Below are 11,478 nucleotides of genomic sequence, written 5' to 3'. Positions count from 1 at the left end.
CCCCCATCCCATCTCCTGCAGCTCTGCCCTCCATCCCATCTCCTGCAGCTCTGCCCACCTGATGTCATGCTGTCTCACTTAACTTTAATGTGTACATTTGGTATCTGTCGCTTATGCCCAAAAGGAAGATCCGGGAGGGACCCAGGACTAGTCTCCAGTACATAATGGACTGGAACCAAAGAGTGGCACCTAGGGAAGCCCTGCCAGGGACCTCCCAGGTTCCAGATTTCCCAGGCTCCTGCAGACAGCACCCTCAGACTCTGAAAAGCTGCATGCATTTGCAGAAAATGCAAGCCCTCCAAAGCTGCATTTTTGTCCAGCTGTGACTGCGCTATGTGGCCCCACTCCCGCTAGCCTGGAGGATGGCCATTGCCTTCCCTGGCAGAACCCACTCCCTGTCCGGGGGAGGCTCCTGATCAGGCCTCTGGGTAAGCAGCGATTAAGCGTGGAGATCGTCTGTCATTTGTCACTCTCAATGACTTCTAATAGGACTCAACAGGTCCTGCTGACATTTCCCAGACAAACCCCCAATTAGCTGTGGGGCTGCTGCCGCTGACAGGCATGCTCTCACACGCTTGAGGAGGCAGCACTCCCTTCTCTCCAAGTGAGGGCCTGATAGGTCTGACTCCAGGGAAGTTCCTCACACGGAGGTGGCAGGCCTGGGAAGGCTGTGACATCCTGAAAACAAGGAGCTTCACAGACTGTCACTGCAGGGAAACGGGGATGGCACGCGGAGGCCACGCCAAGGGGTTCTGACCTACCTGTGCGGCCAGGCGCACCTTCCTTTCTTGTCTGTCTCTTCCCTTCACCTCTCGCAGGGAGAAAGTTCTAGAGAGAAGGAGGCACAGGAAAGGGAAAGAGGTAAGCCAACTTTCTCTGTCCTGGCTCTCAATGAAACCGCTTCCAGCTGGCTCCCGGGCTCAGCAAGATCCTGAGGCTAACCCACCCTCACTGACCCAGGGAAAGAGTCACAGAGGCGTGATGACACCATGGGAACACCACCCACCCACTCACTAGCCTCCTCTGGTTCCCCCAGCAAGCAGCTTTTGCTTTGTTTCAGAAAAGGAATGGCCCCAAAATGTGGAGGAACTGAAGGAACAGGGCTGGTGACTCCAAAGGCTTGAGTCTAGAGAAGAAGAGCTTCAGACAAGGGCGAGCCTTTGAGGGAGATGGCGGTGGACTGTCTCTGGGCTCTCCCACACCCCAGAGTGCCTTCCACCAGCCTGGGAGAGACATGGAAGCCACAGAGAGGCCAAGGTAGCAGGCAGGAGGCCCAGCTGGAAGAGGGGTATCCTGGTACCCTAGAGATCAGGGCCTTGGCTGGAGCAGCTCTGCCCACTGGAAGTAGCCAGAAACAGCGCAGCCTTTCCTGTGGGCACCTAGCCTTTGCCCAGCACCTGGGAGGACTGAGGAGGAAGAGGAAGGGGAGGGGCCCCTTCCAGCCCTTGGTGTGCTCTTACAAAAGGTAAATTTAAAGGTGTTCATCTCAGAACCTTGGTGCGTCTGAATCAGAAAGAGGTGGGGCAAACATGGCCCACTGGCGTAGTGTCAGCCACATTGACAGGCAAAAAGCCGTGTGTGCTTCAAGCAATTGACATGCAGAAGCTACCTGCAGGGCCACCAGCTTATGTCAATGACTCCCACTTTCTCCTGACAACCAGGAAATGGGGGAAACATAGCCATGTCGTTTCCATGCAGGAATCAGGTAAGATGTGGCAAGTGCAGAAACCAAGAAAACAGACATTGGTCGTGGGATACTGACTGCACTGCTCTCACTCCAGCCAGCAGAAGCCAGCACCTGAGGCCAGTGTAGCCAACCAAAGGCACAGTCCTTCCACACGGTCAACAGCTGCCCAAAGCAAGGCGGCTTGTAGTTTTGCCTCGAGTTTCACATATATATGTGACCACAGGGGTGCTGAGCAAGAGAACATGCATCAATCCCTGGGCGTACGGAGAGGGGCAGTCTGTAGGGACAGGAACTGTAGAGGGAGAAGAGGAGGACAAGGGCGAAAGGAAGGAGGGAAGGGAGGCAGGAGTGGGCGCAGGGCAGTGGTCCCTGGGTGAAGCCCGCCCCTGCGGCCCTGCTTCCTACAGCTCTTCCGTCCCGGTGACTTGCTACATGGGACGTCCTAGTTCACCGCCAAACAAACGCCACGTTTGCTCAAGCTGGTTTGCAGTGGGTGACCCCCCGGTGATCTCCTGAGCCTGGCTGGATGTCCCCCTAACTCCTTCCCGCCCTTCCCTGTGTTAGGTTTCAAGCTTCCACCGTTCGAGATGTCAAGGCTGTCCACAAGCACTGTTTCTCCTGAGGGCGCACCGACTGTGAGCAGACAAGGGGGATCAAGTCAAAAGCTCAAGGAGAATGTGTGAGGTGTGGGGCTTGGCAGTGCTGCTCAGTGGCCCGGGGATTTGGGCCCCTCGGGATTAGAAGAGCTGTCTGGTCCCTGTGATGGAGCTGAAAATGGAGATGCTGCACAGGAGGTGAAGCAAAGAGGTCAGAAAGGATGCAGGCATGGTGACCACATTCTCACCCTTGTTTGTGAGGTCCGACCTCAGACACTCCAGAAATAACCAGTAGTCACTCTGTGGATGATCAATTTCTGGCTGGTAATGCTGTTGCTATAAATAGGACCTATGCAGCCTCGTTTTGTAAGTACAGGCTGGTGGAGTTGACTATTGGAGTTACATAAAAACAACTGAGTACTGATTCTGGGGACATCTGTAGCTCCCCGTGTGTGCAGACTTCAGGAGCAGAGTTACAGCCACCATACCTCTGACTCACCATCTTGCAGATGCCCAGACCTGAGAGAACACAGGAAGTGACTCTTCGGATCACTTCAATGACAGCAGAGAATGGGCCCCAGGGTTCCAGCTCTGCACTGCTTAATCCCAGAAAGGCAGCAGCAAAATAGATCCCCCAGTGCCTTCCCAATCTGCAGAAGGAAATCAGCGGTCCCCAAGCCAGCAGAGCCCTGCTGAAGGTGAGCATTCCACCGAGCCTCACTGGCTCCTCCGCTCCACATGCACACACTCAGAATTATCGTCACCGTATGTCACCAGCAGCGTGAACACAATGAATGTGCTTCGGAAAAGCCCTGTGTTCCATAGCAGTTCTCCTCCAGAGAGGAAGATGAGTTTGGTGTCCTGGGGTTCCTGAGCCTGTCTGTTGTCTGTCTCTGAGCGCAGTATAAGGGGGTGTGATCTAACTTGCGCTGAGGTTGCTGGGAGAGGGAGGAAAGGATGGGGCTTCCAGCCACTCCAGGCAGATTCTCGGCGCATCTCACAAATGCCGACCTTGCCTTTTGCCTCCTGTCCAAACATAGGCTGGAGAGGACTTGCACCGGGGTGAAACACAAGGACGGTTCCTGGAAAACAGAAGAGCAAAGACATAGGAGGATAGCGTGTGCATCAGACATAAAACACCGTGTGAGGATAGCATGTGCATCAGACATAAAACATGCAAAGATAGCGTGTGCATCAGATTATCGTTGTGAAACACCATGACCAGAGCAACTTAAGGAAGAGAGAGTTTATTTTGGCTTCTGGCTCCAGAGGCTAGAGTTCCTAACAGCAGGGCAGGCATGGCCTTGTGGCAGGATCAGAAAGCTGGCTGTGCCCTGAATAGGAAGTGGGGCTGGCTATGAACCCTCAAAGCCTGCCTCCAGGGACTTACTTCCTCCCCTGCAAGGCTGCACCCCCTAAAGGTTCCATCAGCTCCCCAGAGCTCCACCCGGGGATGGAGTGTTCTAATAGATGAGCCTAGCAGAAGCATTTCTCATTCCAGCTCAACACTAAATGTTGTCCGTCTGCACTCAGCTGTGTGCATTGGTAGCCGCAGGTAAACTGTCCAGAGATGTGGACACAAGCCCTCCGCTTGTCACTGACACCATGCTGCCTCTTTAGTGGTATCTAAAGAGGTGCCTCTTTAGGAGGGGTATCTGAAGATGAGATTGGGACTGTTGGGAACAACATAGAACCTGAAGGGAAGAGTAGAGGTGGGGTGGGGTGGGGGACAGACAAGTGATTGGATCCAGGTCCACCTCGTGCCAGAGACGGGTGACCTGAGGACATTCGGAGGCTTCTTCGAGATGGGCCTCAGTGGAGGTCACACCCAAAGTCAATGAGCAAGAGGCAGTATCACACAGCCAGGAGCACAAGGACTAGTGGCAGAGGAGCCTGGGCTTGTGTGACCTCTGGCAAGTCCTACACAGGACATGAGGGGGACATCAGCACCAAGTCCCAGTTGAAGGATGCACACCATTCTGAGGCAGAAGTCCCACTGCCACAAGCTCAGCTGTCTCCCGTAGCTGCTGTGCTATCTATTCTATGGAGTGTTTGGGTGACTTCTCAAGAAGAAAAGGGGGAAATGGCTGTGCTGAGCTGTGGCATCTATGGCCCCAATGATACAAGCCTTCCATGTCTCAAACCCCATGAATCCCTTTGCACATTCCTGCCTGGACCACCATGAGACTTGTGTTAGCCAATAAGACATTAGCAAATAGAGCACAAGCAATAGTTTGATGAGCACATGGTCACTGGGGCTTGCCTTACAGCAAGACAAGTTACGTGTTGTAAATAAGTTGGCACACCTCATTGGAGTATGACCGCAGAGAGAAACTTCAGAACACAGGGGAGGGGAGGGGCTCTTCCAGTTTGGCTGAGCTCCAGCAGAAAGCAGCCCACAGGCGATTCAGCCCCAGAGAGCAGAAGAACCACCCAGCTGAGCCCTGAGAAGAAACACTCTGTTGCATGGGGGCTGGAGATGGCTCAGTGATTAAGAGTGCACACTGTCTTACAGAGGACCTGAGTTCAACTGTCACATCAGATGACTCATGACCTCATACACCTCCACTTCCAAGGAACTCAGTGTTCTCTGATCTCCAAGGGCACCTGTACACACGTGGTACACATAAACTCATGCAGGCTCACACACATACATATAATATATACATTTGTAGAGTTTGTTGATGTAAGAACTTGTGTTTAAGGTAGATGGTACCCAGTGACAGACAATTTAAGCAAAGAGGCTGAAGATGGACCTTTCCTCCGCACTGCGGAACGAACCCAGGGTCTCCTGTACATGAGGCAAATCCTCTACCACGGAGCTGTATCCTGTCTCCATGCTCTTTTTGGCTACTTGTCTCTGGAAAAGCAATCTCATTACTAAGTCCGCAAATAATGATGCACTCCACTGTTGCCTCCACTAACATTATCCAAAAAAACCCATATGGGCAGGCGCTACTGAAACTGTAGTTAGGGTTTCCAGCCCACCAAATCCAGCCATGCCTCAGTTAGAAGCCTGTTTCTAGACACCAGTAAAACCAACACACACACACACACTCATACACACATTCACACAATACACACACATGCTCACACATGTTCACACACAGTCATATTCACACATATGCTTACACACACACACACACGCTCATATGCACACACTCACATACAATCCCACACACACACACGCTCACACACATGCACACCATGAAGCTTTGGCCATCAGACAGGAGGATGCATACGTCGTTGAGCAGGCTGATACAGGCAGTTCACTCCGTCTCCAGCTCAGCTCCCATGCAGTGTGAGAGACTAGCAAGACTACATGGACACCTGCTCTCTCACTAGAGAGAGAAGAGCGACCCTGGGGACAGGTAAGAAGAGCCCTGGAATGCTAACGAGAGCTGTGGCCACCACAGAGAGCAGAGCAAAAGGAAACAAGAATGTCTGTTGGCTGCAGTTCACTGAAGGTCCCCCAAAGGCCTGTGTTTTAAAGCCATGGTCCCCAGAGTGGTACTATTGGGGGTGGTAGAACCTAGGGCCTGGTTAGAGGTCTGAGGTGGCTGGGGTGTGTCCTTGTAGGGCCTTGTGGAGCCCTGGCTGCTGCCTCTTTCCCTTCTGCCTCCTAGCTCATGCTGTAAGTGGCTTTCTCTGCCACATGCTCCCCTCATGATGAGCACTTGACACACTTCCTAAAGCGCAATCAATCATCCATTCATGCCCTGGAACTTTCCAAACTGTGAGCCAAAATAAACCTTTTTAAAATAAGAGAATCATCTCAAGCATTCACTTGAGAGCCAGCTAACGTGTTGTCCAAGAGATGAAAATGATGCCTTCTTAGTTCTCCATATGGCATCTGAGAACTTTCCTATCATTTATCTCGTTCAGTCCTAACAACAACCCAACGGAGTGGGCAGGTTGGGATTTGCTGTCCCTGTTTCATAAACAGAGCTTAAGTAGGGCAAGTGTCCCCTTGAGTGGACCACTGATAAAACGGCAGGCTGACCGAGGGGGGGGGTGGTGGTGGTGATGAAATGGTTGGGCCCAGTCCTGGCCCAGTCCCTAGGCAGACCAGTGTGGGGCTGCTCTAGTTTTAGAAAGAGGTTTAGGATGTGTGCAAGCAGGAAAGGCAAGGGATGAAGCACCAGGAACAGCAAAGAAAGAAGAGCCAGGGCCAGGTAGCTCAGCCTACCACCCTTCACCCCACACCCAGGGCATTGCTAGAGCCATGAGAAAGGGACCGTGGACACTAGCTATGGCTGGAGTAGCTGTGTGTGGACTTTCTCTCCTTTCCTTAGGGTGAAAGAGATGGCATTTATCCCCTAGGACACGGGGAGGGTCCACGTGACCTTCAGGCCAGGGTATCAGGGCTGCAGAACCAAGACATACAACCTGCCAGGGTTGCAAAACAAACTTATAAAGTTTCTGGCACCTCCGGCTGAGGGAGAGGGGTGGGGGGCTGGGGAGGTCATCATCCCTAACATACTGCTCTGAGGTAGCTGGATGAAAGACTCTCACAGGCTGGGGGCAGGGGTGGGGTCTACACCTCTCCCCACCACAATGCACACGGGAGCATGGCTGGTTCCTTACCTGCGCTCTCCTCCTCTTGGGGACTGAATATAGTCACTTCCGATCTGCGTCAAGAGCTGTGTTGTTAAAGAGCATTCATAATTAGACCAGGTAATTCGGTCTTTAATAATCAGCCCGTTTCTCCCTCCAGCCCACTAAACCTCCCCCTCCTGTGCCCACTTCTGTTTTCACCCCACCCCTCCCTGGCAGGAATTCCTTAAAGCAGCTCTGCCAGCTTTTGTCTTCACTGGTTTTCTCTTTCCAAATAGGCCTGGGGCTGACAGTGGGCTTCTCTGCTACCTTTGCTGTTAGAAAGGATCTCTCTGAGCAAAGGTTCCACAGTGCCAGAGAGAGAGAGAGACTATTTGGTAGTGTGGATAGGTGTGAAAAAGACCCTACCCACTCACCCTCTGGCCCAGCCTTCTTAATGGCCAGATGAGAAAGAACTTCTCCCCCAAACCTAAAAGACAAAGCTCCATCCATCCCTCTGTCCTCTCCAGTGGGGGCAGGGGGTAAAGATTGTTCTTCATGATGAACTGTCTCTGGCATCACCAATGAGACTCTCCCTACAGCGCCAGCCCATGCCAGCCTTTGCCTTCTGCAGGTTGGCAGGGGCCGGAGGAAGAGGCACAGATGGAGCACTTAAGGAACGGGCACCCCAGAGATGGGAGGGAAGTGGCAAAGCAAATTGCTTTAGCTGCTCCGGTGTGTGCTGTTTCCTTAAAATACTATTTTCATCAAAAAGCAAACCACAGCAGCTGGAGAAATTTCCAAAATCCTTAGCCCTCAAAGAAAAAGAAAATCTCTCTGAATCCATCCAGTCCGGGGTGGTTTCTAGGAGGCATTCGTTTACAGTTGTCTTTGCATATTTATATAAATCTTAATACAGGAAACAATTTGGCTACAAGATATAAGGGGTTTTTGTTTGGTTTTGTTTTTTCTTTCTGTTACTGGATCTCTGGCTGGAGCATCTCTATTCCATTTCTGAGGAACAGACATCGCAGTCCCGCTCAGAGTGGCCACACCCACTACCTCAGTCCTGCAGTTAGGCAGGGTCTGATGCACAAGGCAGAGGACCTCCCATGCATGAACCCCTCTGTCTGGACCTGCGTCCACCATGCTGCTAAAGGTCCAGTTGCTTCCTTGAAGTCCCTTCTGCAGGCCAATGGACCCCCAGTCCCATGGGAAGCATACCTCAAAACACGATTGACCTCTTTCCCATTCTTCTCCGGGCACTGACCAGGGAGCCTCCAAACCACTTCCTAGCTAGAGACCGCAGCTAAAGTCCCTGAGTGCTCAGGTACATCTATGGACTTATTCCAACCCCTCACCCCTGGTGGGGTTCGGGGCGAGCCAGCCATGTCCCGAGGACTTGTGTGGTCTTAGAGATCTGCGTAGGAAAAGCACTGCCTCCCTGTGCATCCAGAGTTCCCATTCTCTCTGGGTTTCTGTTAGCTATCCTAAGGCAGCAAACCTCTTAGTCTCCTCTCACAGACCAACCAACATATAAGGGCCCTGTATCTCCCAATCAACTGTCTTTTCCGTGTACCCTCCCCAAGATCTGGGGAATAGTTCCCAACTTCAGGGATGGAAAATTTTGCCATCACTCAAGGCTGTCAGTAGGGGGAGGCAGTATGGCCGTGCAAAGTGACCTGCAAAAAGGTGGGGTCTAGGCAGTATGCAGGAGAGAAGGGCTGCAGGCCACAGCCCTGCTCGTCCTTGCTCACCATGCTGTGACAGCTGAAACATTTTAGCCAACATTTCACCTTCTCCGTCAACTGAGTGTTACAATGTTGTCCCTCCACTCAGGAGGTTTATGTTCAACAGTCTAATGGCTTTCTGGATACCAGGAAGGAACTTGAGTGTCAGCAAATGCCGGAATGCCTTGGTTCATACTTAACCAGTACCATGCAAGCACATGCCCTGCCCTCCCCTCCCCCTGCAACACACACACACACAGCACACACGCATGCCTACACAATCCATACATAGCTCCAAATACTAGGTTTGAATCTTGACTAGGACAGAACAGAAGAACTTTTGTCCGTGTGACACAAATTAATTAGTTACTTGGAAAAGAGGAACCCCAGTTAAGGTACTGCCTCCACGAGACTGGCCTGTGGGCATCTTCTTCATCAATGATTGATGTGGGCAGGCTCAGCCCACTCTCGGCAGTGTCTCACTTCAGCAGGTGGGCCCATGTGGTCTAAGAAAGCAGGCGGAGCAAGCCACAGGGAGACAGCCAGTCAGCAGCACTCCTCCATGCCCTCTGCCTCAATTTCTGCTTTAGCTTCCCTCTGTGAATTGTAATCCATAAGCCAAATAAACTCTTTCCTGTTTTCAATCAGCTGTTATCACAGCAACAGAAAGCAAACCAAGGCAGAGACCATTAACTTTTAAAAGCACAAGCCATTCTGATGATAATGAAGAGGCCCCAGAAGGAGACACTGTGACCATAGCTGGTGAAGGCTGCCCCAGCCCATCACCTTAGTGGGTGATCAGGAACGGAAGACCAAGGCTGGGTGCTGGCTTGGCATATCTTCAACACTCTTCTCTCCCCCTGAGTATCTGCTTGGTTTCCAGAGCTCCCTGTCAAGACCCAGCGCCATCTATGAGGGAGTGTGATCTGGAAGTCTTTCCCACGAAACAGAACTCTGAGTGGGTGATGCAGGCCACATCGCCATGCCCCAGACAAGGCCACCCTCTGGCCAGGGCTAGTAGAAGCCCTTCCCCTTGCAGAGCTGGGATACAGGGATTCACAAATTACCCCCAGAGAAGAGCTCCCAGGATGGGGCCTGGGTGTCCTTGCAGGGAGCCAAAAGAAGGAAAAGGTCCTCTCATCACAAAATGGCAGTGCTGATGGAATTTCCGATTTAGATTTGGAAATGCCACTCAAAGGACAGCTTCTCACCCGCGCAATTCCACATTTCATCACGAGCCAGGCTATGAGCCTGTGTGTCCCGTCCCCCCCTGCAGAGGCTGACAGGAAAAGCATCCTTCCTCAGGTCATGATGAGCCCAGCACGGTTGCCTTGGTCAGGGGCCATTTTCTGACCCTACCCATAGCCACAGTACCCACAGAGCTCACCATAACCTGCAGTTTCTCCTTGGGAAAGGACAGTACCGTCACCTTGGTGGAGGGGAAGGAAAGAGGTGAGAGCTATCCCTCTCAGACTACAGCGACAGGGACAGTTTGGAGCAGAGAGAGGGTCACTGGTCCCAGGGAGGAACTTATGAAACAGAAGAGAATAAATCCTTGTATGGTTACGTCACTGTAAAATGTACAAACTCCAGGCTTCCCTCGGCCTTGAGAATGGATCTCAGAAGAGCAAAGGCAGAAAGCTGCTGTGGCCTCCGTGCCTGGCAACACAGGCTGGGCCTGGGTGGAAGCTACCTCAGTAAAAATAGGAAAGGGAGGTCAGCCCATCAAGGACCCAAAGCCTGGGGTTCACGAGGGCCTGCCACTGCTGACCACAGAAGTGACACCGAGCCAGGTGAGGCGCTCGCCTCTGCAACCTCACAGCACTCGGGAGGCTGAGGCACGAGGACAGTCACAAGTTCAGTGACAGCTTGGCTGCCGTGTGAGACCATAACTTGAGCAAAAATAAAACACAAAACATAAAGAAAAAAAAAAAGGTGAAGCATTGGCCACAAGGGGGCGCTCACCGTGGTTCAGACACCAGCAAGGGCAGAAGGGCAGACAGGAAGGCCGTGGCTGGGGCCAGGGTTGATAGAGGAGATCTCTGAGGAAAAGTGAGCCCCTGCCAACTGTTTCTTCTCCCAGAACTCAACAGGCCACAGAGGGTCACCAGCTCCAAGCCTGAGCAACAGAACGATAGCCTTCCGAGGAATGAATCAACAAGCTCAAAACTGCCACCATGTCCTACATCCTGCCCCCACAAGAGACTCCAGGGGGCCATGTTTGCTTGGGAACTCCTCACAGGCCTGTCTGATAGCATTTTAGTTGTAAACGGTTCCTCTCAGGCCCTCCTTTCTAGAGTCTGGGGCTTCTTGGACCTACACAGCCCATTCATCATGGGGCCCCCACGAACAGCATCACATCGGAGATTCTTCTCTTTATAATCAAGAGAAATCAAGAGATGGAAAAAGAAACGTCATTCTGCAGTTACTTCGACCTTGTTGAAGCTGCCCCCAGAGGAACCAAATCATCATGCTGCCAATAGTTAGCTGCTGTTTTACAATCTCGACAACTGTACTGGCTGATGACCTAGCTGCCGCTTAGAATGGTCATTTTAGGAAATAAACAACAAATTCCCCCCAAGACTCCAAAATGAAGCAGTTTTCCTAATGAGGCTAGGCAACAGGCTGGGAGAACGGGCATGCCGGATGTGAGAGGGGTCCCACAGAAAGAGGGTTTACTATGCTGGAAACATGGCACCTCCTCTTTGTCCTCAAGTTGACTCAGATGCTGGAGCAAAGGCAGTTAAAAAAATAAATAAATAAAAATAGCCCAGCGGTGGTGGTGGTACGTACATGCCTTTAATCTCAGCTCTCGGGAGGCAGAGGCAGGTGGATCTGAGTGTAAGGCCAGCCTAGTATACAGAGCGAGTTCCAGACAGCCAAGGCTACTCATAGAGAACCTGTCTCCAAAATAAATAAATAAATAAAT

This window comes from Microtus ochrogaster, chromosome 16 (genome assembly GCF_000317375.1).
Source record: "Microtus ochrogaster isolate Prairie Vole_2 chromosome 16, MicOch1.0, whole genome shotgun sequence".
NCBI lineage: Eukaryota > Metazoa > Chordata > Mammalia > Rodentia > Cricetidae > Microtus > Microtus ochrogaster.
The sequence above is the reverse complement of the archived record's forward strand: the minus strand, read 5'-3'. Positions refer to the sequence as shown.